The 12017-nt window shown below is 45.7% G+C and overlaps 1 non-coding gene across 1 annotated transcript; it reads right to left on the bottom strand.

Annotated features, from left to right (window-relative positions):
* Positions 1 to 11604: 11604 nt before the first annotated feature.
* LOC114817251 lies at positions 11605 to 11742 on the bottom strand. Its single transcript, XR_003765102.1, has one exon. It is a non-coding gene; the product is annotated as a small nucleolar RNA SNORA7 (small nucleolar RNA).
* Positions 11743 to 12017: the final 275 nt, after the last annotated feature.

Genomic DNA, 12017 nt, shown 5'->3' on the forward strand with positions numbered 1-12017 from the left:
AGTAGGAGGGGCAGAAAGTGTTGCCTTTCAACCTCATTAGTCATATTTACTGGGCGCTTGCCGTGAGTGTAAGGTGTAACCGAGTAATAATAATAGTACTTAAGAACTGTCCTAAGCATTGAAGTAATAACTATAGTACTTGTTAAGCGCTTATTATGTGTCAAGCACTGTTCAAAGTGCTGGGGTTGGACACAGGATGGACCCAGTCCCTGTCCCATATGGGGCACACAGTCTTAATCCCCATTTTACAGATGGGGGAATTGAGGCACAGAGGAAGGGAAGTGACTGGCCCAAGGTCACACAGCAAAGTGGAGGAACAGGGATTAGAACCCAGGTCCTCCAACTCCCAGCTTTTTTTCCTCTGCTTCTCCTCCCTTCTCCATCACCCCGACTCTCTATCTCTGTTCTACCCTCCTCCCTGTCCCACAGCACTTATGTACATATGTACATATTCATTATTCTATTAATTTTATGAATGATGTGTATATATCTATAATTCTGTTTATTCATATTGATGCTACTGAAGCCTGTTTACTTGTTTTAATGTCTGCCTCCCCCTTCTAGACTGTGAGCCCGTTGTTAGGCAGGGATTGTCTCTATCTGTTGTTGAAGTGTACTTTCCAACCACTTGGTAAGGTGCTCTGCACACGGTAGGCGCTCAATAAATACTATTGAATGAATGAAAGAATGCTTCACTAAGAACACTGTACTAAGCGCTTGGGAGAGTGCAATACTACAGAGTTGGTAGTCAAGTTACCTGCCCACTACAAGCTTACAGTCTAGAGGATGCGCTTCTACTTCGAGAAATTTCTCAGCCACCTCCTCTCACCTTTATGGAAGATCATGAAAACAATTCTTAGTATTAAGTGCTTACTGTGCACTAAGGGCTGAGGCAGATACAAGGTAATCAGGACAAACACTGTGCCCGTCCCACATGGGGTTCACAGTTTAAGGGAGCTAAGGAACGGAGGGTGTGGAGGAATGCAAAATCAGTTTAATTGATAAGGACTCGGACTGCCATACCAACCCTTCATACTCATCTCCATTTGGAGCAGGGAGATCAAGGGAAGTACAAAACTGACAACAGAGATTGAAGTCTACTTTTTTATTTATTGCTAACGGTTGACTTTATGGTGGTTCCATAATCTTGAGGTGTGCTAATTGTTTTTAAGTGTCAGATCCAAAGTAAATTGTGGAAGGAGTTGGTTAGTGCTTGGGAATTAATTCACTGACAGCACAATGAAGTGAGTACATTCATTCATTCATTCAATCAATCAATAGTATTTATTGAGTGCTTACTATGTGCAGAACATTGTACTAAGCGCTTGGAATGTACAATTCAGCAAATGAGCACAGTGCTGAGGGGAGGGAAGGGGGAAGGGGGAGGAGCAGAGGGTAGGGTCGAGGAGGGGAGCAGAGGGAAAGGGGGCTCAGCTGAGGGGAAGGGAAGGGGGAGGAGCAGAGGGAAAAGGGGGAGCTCAGTCTGGGAAGGCTTCTTGGAGGAGGTGAGCTCTCAGTAGGACTTTGAAGAGGGGAAGAGAGTTTGGCGGAGGTGAGGAGGGAGAGCATTCCAGGACAGCGGTAGGACGTGGGCCAGGGGTCAACGGCGGGATAGGCGTGAATGGGGGACAGTGAGGAGGTGAGTGGCAGAGAAGCAGAGTGTACGGGGTGGGCAGTAGAAAGAGAGAAGGGAGGTGGGGTAGGAGGGGGCAAGGTGATGGAGAGCCTTGAAGCCAAGAGTGAGGAGTTTTTGTTTCATGTGGAGGTTGATAGGCAACCACTGGAGGTTTTTAAGGAGGGGAGTGACATGCCCAGAGCATTTCTGTAGGAAGATGATCCGGGCAGCGGAATGAAGAATAAACTGGAGCGGGGAGAGACAGGAGGAAGGGTGATCAGAGAGAAGGCTGACACAATAATCCAGTCACGATATTATGAGAGCGTTAGCAGGTATCTTTGAGGCCCAAGAATTGTAAGAGAACCTCTCCACAATGGGCAGACTAGCTTGCTATGGTTTCTAAAAGGAAAAAAAAAAACAACAACTCTGTTCTGTTTGGAGCCAAGTATATTTTTGGAGAGGAATTTTCTCGTGGAAAATTCCTCCTGGCTAGAATCTGCACAAGTCTAAAACCTCAGCCAGCAATCCAGTGTTTCCGGAGAGCAATACAAGCAGAAGACAGTCTTGTGAGTTTCCTACAGGTAACGCTGTCCTAGGGCCTTGACGTCAGCGACTATTCCTGACTGGCAGGTGGTATTTAGGGATTTTCCAGGCCCCAATCCCATCCCCCATTCTGAAGAGTCTCAGAGCATGCCCTCTTGTACAAGCAGGCTGTTAGCAGGGTGAGGTAGAGGCAGTACAGAAGAACCAGCAAATGTCCATCAGGCAAACCCTTCAGCCAATCAGGACACCACCTTAGGGCCCCAACTCCCTGTCTGCACTGGCAGAAACTGATCCTTACACCTTCCAATGTTTACTGAGTTCTGGTCCCATTTGGCTTGGATGAGAAAGGCGTGTGAAGGAACATCGAGCTGTGGAGTTTGGGGGGGTGAGTGTTTTTTTTAGGATCATCAGGCCTCTGTCATTCTGAGTGTTTGGGAGAACAAAAATGCTACTAGCAACCTAGTTTATCAATGGCTTCGACTGCTTCATCTGGTCACACTTGCTGCTTTCTTCTTAGTGTGAGTCCCCCAACTCCAGGTTCTCCCATCAACCAATGTCTGCTGTCCTCCCAACTAATACCTTACCTCCAACTCTTTCCCTCACCAAGACCTAAATCATCTCTTCCATGAAGCCTTCCCAGAGGCTTCTTTTAAATCAGTTACTGTATCCAACCCAGTGTAAGATACAGCACCTGGCTCATAGTAAGAGCTTAACAAAAAAGTCTGTATCCTCCTGGCACTTGTGTATATTTGCTGTACATGATAGCTTTAAACACTTCTAAGTCTTTTTTTAGTGGTGTGTTGGCTGTTTATTTGCATTTTTATATGTTTGCATTTGCCCTGCCTCCCCTGATCACCTGTAAATTCCTTGAAGAAGCTTATGAACCAGCCTGGACTGTAAGCTTGTTCTGGACAGGGAACATGTCCGTCAACTCTGTTACACTGTACACAGTAAGAGCTTATTAAATATGATTGATTGAAATGTGGTAGAGCAGTCTGGAATGGGGCATCAACAGAAGAATTAAAATAAGAATGTCCCTTTTCAAGGTTAAATTATCTTTAAGCAGACACTTTACTATCTTATTCCAGAGTGGTACAGGTGTTGGGCTGCCCTGCTTTTTTATGGTATCTATTAAGCATTTATTACATGTAAATGCTACGGTAAATACAAGTTTATCAGGTTGGAGACAGTCCTGGTCCCACGTAGTATTCGCAGTCTAAATTGGAGGGAGGAGGATTTAATCCCCATTTTACAGATGTGATAACTGAGGCACAGAAAAGGTAAGTGATTTGCACAAGGTCACCTGGCAAGCAATTGGCAGAGGTGAGCTTAGAACCCAGTTGCCCTGACTTTCGGGCCCAAGTTCTTTCCACTGGACCATGCTGGCCCACAGGCATGTGTGCCAGGGAGTGGACTTGGCACCGATGTGATGCCGACCCCTGCCCAGGCGCACAGAGTGAGGCCCAGACTGCAGTGTCCCAGGCAGTTAGGTGGTCACCAACTCCCACGGCAATCCTAGGTGGCTCCGGGTGGGGCTCTGGCTCAGGGTTCAGAGGAAATCTGGCCCGGTTTCCTGCTCTTTCAGCCTGCCTGGGGACCTGTGAAACTGTGCTGCAGGGTGAGCTAGAGTCTCACCACCAGCAGGGGTTAAAATGCCTTGGTCTTCCCTCCCCTCCCCACCCCTTGCCCATCACCCTGCCCCCACATACCAGGCAGAATGGCCAGACGTTGTTCACCCTTGACCTTGCCCCCTTTGAGTCCATTCTTGCTTTCAGCCCCCGATGTGGATATGGTGAACCGAGCTTGCTCCCTGTTCGGAGTCGTGGGCCTGGGCCTTCCAGCTGGGTACATGGAGAAACTGTTAGTCTGGCCTGTACATGTGCCTTTTAAACAAAAATACTAATAATAATGGTATTTGTTAAGCACTATGTGCCAAGCACTGTTCTAAGCACTGGAGTAAATACAAGGTTATGTTGTCTCACACAGAGCTAACAGTCTTAATCCCCATTTTATGGATGAGGTAACTGAGGCACCGAGAAGTTAAGTGTGACCCTAAGTCACACAGCTAACAAGTGGCGGATTTTTTTAAAAAGATCAAATGTTTCCCTCCCGGAATTCCTCATAGATCAAGCGTTCACAGAACATGTGAAATGAGAAGTAGCATGACCTAGTGGCTCGAGTACGGGCCTGGAAATCAGAAGGACCTGGGTTCTAATCCCAGATCTGCCACTTGTCTGCCGTATGACCTTGGGCAAATCACTTCACTTCTCTGGGCCTCAATTACTTCATCTGTAAAACGGGGATTAAGATTGTGAGCCCCATGTGGAACATGGACTGTGTCCCACCTAAATATCTTATATCTACCCCAGTGCTTAGTACAGTGCCTGACACCTAGAAAGCGCTTAACATATAACCATTTCAAAAAAAAAATGGTAGGGTGGAAGTAGCTCAGGTTTCTGATTCTCAACAGATTGGACTCTCCGTTTTTAAGAAACTGAAAAATGTCTTTATAATGAATTCCTTCATAACAAAAACCTCCTCTAGACTGTAACCTCATTGTGGGCAGGGAACATGTCTACCAACTCTGTTGTATTAGTATAGTGCTCCTCCTCCCCTCCCCATCGCCTCTACTCCCTCCCTATGCCCTACCCCCTTCCCTGCCCCACAGCACTTGAGTATATTTGTACATATTTATTACTCTATTTTATTAATGATGTGTATAAATCTATAATTCTATTTATCTATTTTGATGTTATTGATGACTGCCTACTTGTTCTGTTTTGTTGTCTGTCTCCTGCATCTAGACTTTCTTTCCCATTGTTGGTTAGGGATTGTCTCTGTTGTCGAATTGTACTTTCCAAGCACTTAGTACAATGCTCTGCACACAATAGGGGCTCTATAAATATGACTGAATGACTGAATGAATGAATGCTCTGTGCACAGTAAGTGCTCAATAAATACTATCGATTGATTGATATGAAAAGATTTCCATTGACCCTGGAGACCCACAGTAGTGTTGTATTTAAACTTGTAAAAGATTTCCAAAAAGCATGCCTGGCCAGAGAATTTCATCATGTGACCACCACAGGGCACGGAGTGTAACATGTATGAATAATGAAGCACTCTAACTCCAGAGGTCGGAGAGGCTCAAAGTGGGGTCAGGAATCTTGTCGGGGGAACAAAAGGAACATTTTTGGAACATATTTTGGTCCTGCATCCCATCAATCAAAAGTATTTACTGAGCATTTACACTTTGCTCAGCACTGTACCAAACATACAATAGAGTTAATAGACATGATCCCTGCCCTCAAGGGGTTTACACTTTAGAGTGGGGGCTAGCCACTAAAATAAATCACAAGACAAAGCAATAGAATGCAGGTGGGGAAGGGACCTGGTACATACCCAAGGGCTTGGGTGACACAGAAGTGCTGGGGTGTTAATCAATCAGTGGTATTTACTGAGTGTTTTCTATGTTCAGAGCATTGTTGTAAGCATTTGGAAAAGCACATTAGAGTAGGTAAGCAGTGTCGCCTACTGGAAAGAGCACAGGTCTGGGAGTCAGAGGACTAATAACAATAATAATAATAATAATGATGTTGGTATTTTTAAGCTTACAATGTGCCAAGCACTGTTTTATGCACTGGGGTAGATACAAGGTAATCAGGTTGTCCCACATGGGGCTCATAGTCTTAATCCTAATTTTACAGATGAGGGAACTGAGGCACAGAGAAGTTAAGTGGCTTGCCCAAGATCACACAGCAGACAAGTGTCAGAGCCGAGATTACAACCCATGTCCTCTGACTCCCAAGCCTGTTCTCTTGCTATTAAGCCACGCTGCCTCTCTAAACTTCTAATCTCAGCTCTGTCACCTGCCTGCTGTGTGACCTTGGGCAAATTATTTAATAATAATAATAATGGTGGTATTTGTTAAGCGCTTACTGTGTGCAAAGCACTGTTCTAAGCGCTATGGGGGATACAAGGTGACCAGATTGTCCCATGTGGGGCTCACAGTTTTAATCCCCATTATACAGATGAGGTAACTGAGGCACCTCAGAAGTTGAAGTTAGGTGACTTGCCCAAAGTCACAAAGCTGGCAAGCGGCGGAGTCGGGATTTGAACCCACGACCCCTGTCTCCCAAGCCCGGGTTCTTTCCACTGAGCCACGCCGCCTCTCTAGGCTTCTAATCTCAGCTCTGCCACCTGCCTGCTGTGTGACCTTGAGCAAGTTACTTATCTTCTCTGTGCCTCAGTTTCTTCATCTGCCAAATGAAATTAGATCCTCCTCCCTCTGACTTAGACTGTGAGTCTCATATGGGACATGGAAAGAGTCCAGACCGATTATCTTATATCTACCCCAGCGATTAATATAGTGTCTGGCACATAGAAGCATTTAATGAGTACCATTAAAAAAAAAAGGTTGACACAATCCCTGCCCTCAAGAAATGTAAAATCTAGCAGGGAAGATGGTCACTAAAACAAACTACAGGTAGGGGAATAATAATAATGATGATGATATTTGTTAAGCACTTACTAATGTGTCAAGCACTATTCTAAGCACTAGGGTAGATATAAGGTTATCAGGTTTTCTCTCGGTGGTGGGGGAGGGGAGTGGCGCACAGTCCTAATCCCCATTTTACAGATGAGGTAACAGAGGCACAGGGAAGTTAAGTGACTTGCCCAAAGTCACACAACTGACAAGTTGCAGAGTTAGGATTAGAACTCACGACCTCTGACTCCCAAGCAGCCAAAATCTTTCCACTAAGTCAAGCTGCTTCTCCTGGTAGTCTCTCAGGTGTGAAGGTGGAGGGAATTCCACGTGGGAGGAAGGGATTGAGAGCAAGAGACACGAGATAAAGTGAGTAAGGTTAGGGTTAGAGTAGCAAAGTGGTTGGGTTGGGTTGCAGTGAGAGAGGAGTGAAGATAGATAGAAATAGGATAAGGATAATAATAGTAATAATAATAATAATAATAATTGGGGTATTTGTTAAGTGCTTACTATGTGCTAAGCACTGTTCTAAGAGCTGGGGTAGAAACAAGGTAATCAGGATGGACACAGTCCCAGTTCCATATGGGGCTCCCATTCTTAATCCCCATGTTAAAGATGAGGTAACTAAGGCATAGATAAATTGGGACTGGGAGAGGTGTGGCCCCCATCTTCCGATCCAGTTGCTTCTTGCTCCCTGATGCTGCTGCTTGCTTCACCCATCCAAGCAGCATGACCTAGTGCATACAGCACAGGCCTGGGAGTCAGAAAGCCCTAGATTCTAGTCCCGACTCTCTCACTTGTCTGCTGTATGACCTTGGGCAAGTCACTTCATTTCTCTGGGCCTCATCTGTAAAATGGTGATTAAGATTGAGAGCCCCACATGGGACAGGGACTGGATCCAACCCGATTTGCTTGTATCCACCCCAGAGCTTAGTACAGTGCCTGGCAAATAGCAAGCACTTAACAAATGCCACAGTTATTAACAGTGCTTGGCATCTAGAAAGTGCTTAACAAATACCTTTTTTTTAAAAAAAGAACAACATAGTATTCATTCATTCATTCAATAGTATTTATTGAGCGCTTACTATGTGCAAAGCACTGTACTAAGCGCTTGGAATGTACAAATCGGCAACAGATAGAGACAGTCCCTGCCCTTTGATGGGTTTACAGTCTAATCGGGGGAGACAGGCAGACAAGAAGAGTGGCAATAAATAGAGTCTAGGGGAAGAACATTTCATAAAAACAATGGCAAATAAATAGAATCAGGGTGATGTACATCTCATTAAACAAAATAAACAAAATAAATAGGGTGATGAAGATATATACAGTTGAGCAAACGAGTACAGTGCTGAGGGGGTGGGACGGGAGAGGGGGAGGAGGAGAGGGAAAGGGGGGAGAAGAGGGTTTAGCTGCGGAGAGGTGAAGGGGGGGGTAGACAGAGCAGAGGAAAAAAGGGGGGAGCTCAGTCTGGAAGGCCTCTTGGAGGAGGTGAGCTTTAAGTAAGGATTTGAAGAGGGGAAGAGAATTAGATTGTCGGAGGTGAGGAGGGAGGGCATTCCAGGACTGCGGGAGGACGTGGCCCAGAGGTCAACGGCGGGATAAGCGAGACCGAGGGACAGTGAGGAGGTGGGTGGCAGAGGAGCGGAGCGTGCGGGGTGGGCAGTAGAAAGAGAGAAGGGAGAAGTGGGAAGGGGCAAGGTGATGGAGAGCCTTGAAGCCTAGAGTGAGGAGTTTTTATTTTGAGCGGAAGTTGATAGGCAACCATTGGAGGTGTTTAAGAAGGGGAGTGACATGCCCAGAGCGTTTCTTCAGGAAGATGAGCCGGGCAGCGGAGTGAAGAATAGACTGGAGCGGGGTGAGAGAGGAGGAAGGGAGATCAGAGAGAATCAATCAATAGCACTTATTGAGTGTTTACTGTGTGCAGAGCAGAGTACTAAGCACTTGGGAGAGAATACTATGAGTTGGTAGGCACAATCCCTGCCCACAAGAAAGTCTACAGGACTAGGTTTTTGGTTTGCAGTCCTTCAGTTCATGAGGTTTGGCCTCCTCTGCTATAGATAAGACTGGACCCAGATGGCAAGATAAAGACTCACCAGGGCCAATCTTCTGGTGAAGCAGGTTTAAGCAGATAAGATTTATGGGCACCTTTTCCAGTCCCTCCCCGATTTGTGGTGAGTGGGGCACTTCTGCCCTATTTTGGGGTGTTTCTGGGTACTGCTCCTTCATTAACTATCAGACTACCAAAATCCTGAGCAGCGAGATTGGGTAGGGCTTTTGCATAGTGGAAGGGTGACAGGGTAGCCCACTTGGGGTAGGAAATCTATTTGAGTTGACAGGGTTTGGAAACACTGAGCATCAAGCGGCATAGCCAGCAGAAAGTCTGCTGTATGGCCATAGTGGTGACTGGGCGGTCTGGACGGGTCACTCGGCCGGTTTCACCAGCATCCCCTTGACGGACTCAACGTCAAAAGGCAGGACCAACATCAAGGTCCTGGAATCAATCAGTCAATCAAACGTATTTATTGAGCGCTTGCTGTGTGCAGAGCACTGTACTAAGCGCTTGGGAATTCAGTATCACAGAGTGGGTAGATACATTCCCTTCCAAACAAAGAGCTTATATCCTAGAAAGAGGAGACATATGTAGAGATATGGACATAAGTGCTGTGGAGTTGACGGTGGGGTGAATAAAGGGTACAAATTCAAGTGAGAAGCAACATGCCCCGGTGGATAGAGCCTTGGCCTGGGAGTCACAAGGACCTGGGTTCTAATCCTACTCCACCACTTGCCTGCCACTAGTCTATGTGACCTTGGTTAAGGGAAGCAGCTTGGCTCAGTGGAAAGAGCACGGGCTTGGGAGTCAGAGGTCATGGGTTTGAATCCCAGCTCTGCCACTTGTCAGCTATGTGACTATGGGCAAGTCACTTAACTTCTCTGAGCCTCAGTTACCTAATCTGTAAAAATGGGGATTAAGACTGTGAGTCTCACGTGGGACAACCTGATTACCCTGTTTCCACCCCAGCGCTTAGAACAGTGCTCTGCACATAGTAAGCGCTTAACAAATACCAACATTATTATTAAGACACTTCACTTCTCTGTGCCTCAGTTATTTCATCTGTAAAATGGGGGTTATTATTATTAATAATAATAATAATTGTGGCATTTGTTAAGCACTTACTATGTGCTAGGGACTGTAATAAACGCTGTAATAAACAAGCAAATTGGGTTGGACGCAGCCCCTGTCCCACGTGGGCTCGAAGTCTCAATCCCCATTTTAAGACTTCAGAGTTGAGACTGTGCCTGGCACATAGTAAACGCATAACAAATACCATTTAAAAAGCGCAAGGTGACAGAGGTAGCAGGAGAAATGAAGGTTTAGTCAGAGCAGGCCTGTTGGAGGAAATGTGATTTAAATAAGGCTAAAAGGCAGGCAGCTTGCCAACACAGAAATAAATACTCACTGTACCATTGCTTCACTGGGAGGGATGAATAAGGAGAATGGTAGGAAAGAAACGGCAAGAGAGCACTACCCAATTTTGAGACTTGAGGTTTTCATTGGTTTTTTCCCAGGTCAATGTGGGTTTTTTTTCCCCTATATTGGGAAGACAATTGAGGAAGGGGATGGGAGAGGAGTTCTGGGAGAAGCATTTGCAGAATTCATTAATTAATTTAATTATGGTATCTATTAAGCCCTTACTATGTGCCTAGCTCTGTATTAAGCACTAGTGTAGGTAAAAGATAATCAAGATGGACACAATCCCTGCCCCACAGAGAAGTTAAGTGACTTGCCTGAGGTCACACAGCAGAAATGTGGTGGAGTCTGTAGATATTGGAACCCAGGTCTTCTGATTCCCAGGACCGTGGACTTTCTATTACACCACACTGCTTCCCAGAAATACCTCAAGAGAAGGATTGAAGGATTTAGGACGTGGGGAGGAAGGAGGAAGAGGCTAACTTGGCAGTAATAGGAACTTACCGCACTTACCGACCAAACTGACCTGAACTTTTTTCCATTTGGAGCTCAGTTGCCTCTTGATGGAATCTGTCTTTTAACATTCAAGTTCCTGGCACTGATCCACAGGAACACCGTGTTCTGCAATACGAGGAAGTGATTGTTAATGCACGCTCCTCGTTAAAGCAGCTCTTCCCGGATTACGTCCATTTGGAAATTGACTGGATGCCAGTTTGTGTGTCCAGTTTCCCCAAGTCCTCAACGTTCACACGCTCCCGGGCCCCAAGGCCTTCTGATTGATTGGACTCTGACATCTAGTGGATACTTAAATTAATCGCACCCAACTCTCCCCCAACCAAGGTAAGTTATTATGGTATTTGTTAAGCGCTTACCATATGCCAGGCACTGTACTATGCTCCAGGGTGGTTACAAACAAATCGGGTTGGACACAGTCTCTGTCCCATATGAGGTTTACAGCCTCATTTTACAGATGAAGGAACTGAGGCCCACAGAAATGAAGCAACTTGCCCAGGGGCACACAGCAGACAAGTGGTGAAGCCGGCATTAGAACCCATGACCTTCTGACTCCCAGGCCTGTGCTCTATCCACTATCACAGAAGATGACAATAATCCATGATCAATCAATCGATGGCATTTATTGAGTGCTTACTGTGTGCAGGGGCACCATAATAAGCACTTGAGAGAGTTCAACAGAGTTGTAGACGTTCCCTACCTACAACAAGCTTCCAGTCTAGAGAGGAAGACAGGCATTAATGAAATTGTTGTCGTTGTTGTCTTAGGCTGTGGAGTCGTGTCCAACCCATAGCAAATCCATAGGCAATCTCTCCCAGAACGCCCCACTTCCACCTGCAATCATTCGGGTAGTGTATCCATAGAGTTTTCTTAGTAAAAATACACAAGTGGTTTACCACTGCCGCCTTCCAGGCAATAAATGAGTCTCTGCCCTCAACTCTCTCCCACGCCACTGCTGCCCAGCACGGGTGAGTTTTGACTTGTAGCAGATTGCCTTCCACTCACTAGCCACTCCCCAAGCTAGGAATGGAATGGGGAGGCCTCTGCTTGACTCTACCTCCTGTAGTAATGACTGGAAGAGTACTGGAAACTCTCCAGGTGCCACCCTCAGAGGGGAAATAAATCATTATTTATAGAATATGATACTATATTATGAATAATATTATTAATATACTATAAATAATTATAACATGAGAAACCCTCCCCTTAAGCTCTCAATAGTCGGGAATTTACAACGGGAATATGTGGCCATGCTAACAGATTCAAGCACATCCTGTCCACTCTAGACTCAGAACTATAAACCTGAAACAGGTAAAGAAAAATAAGGGGTAAGTGAAGCACTGCCATATATCCTGATTTGTCCAACATTTCAAAACTTTCTTAAATGGCCA

Source organism: Ornithorhynchus anatinus, chromosome 1 (genome assembly GCF_004115215.2).
Source record: "Ornithorhynchus anatinus isolate Pmale09 chromosome 1, mOrnAna1.pri.v4, whole genome shotgun sequence".
Taxonomy (NCBI): Eukaryota; Metazoa; Chordata; class Mammalia; order Monotremata; family Ornithorhynchidae; genus Ornithorhynchus; species Ornithorhynchus anatinus.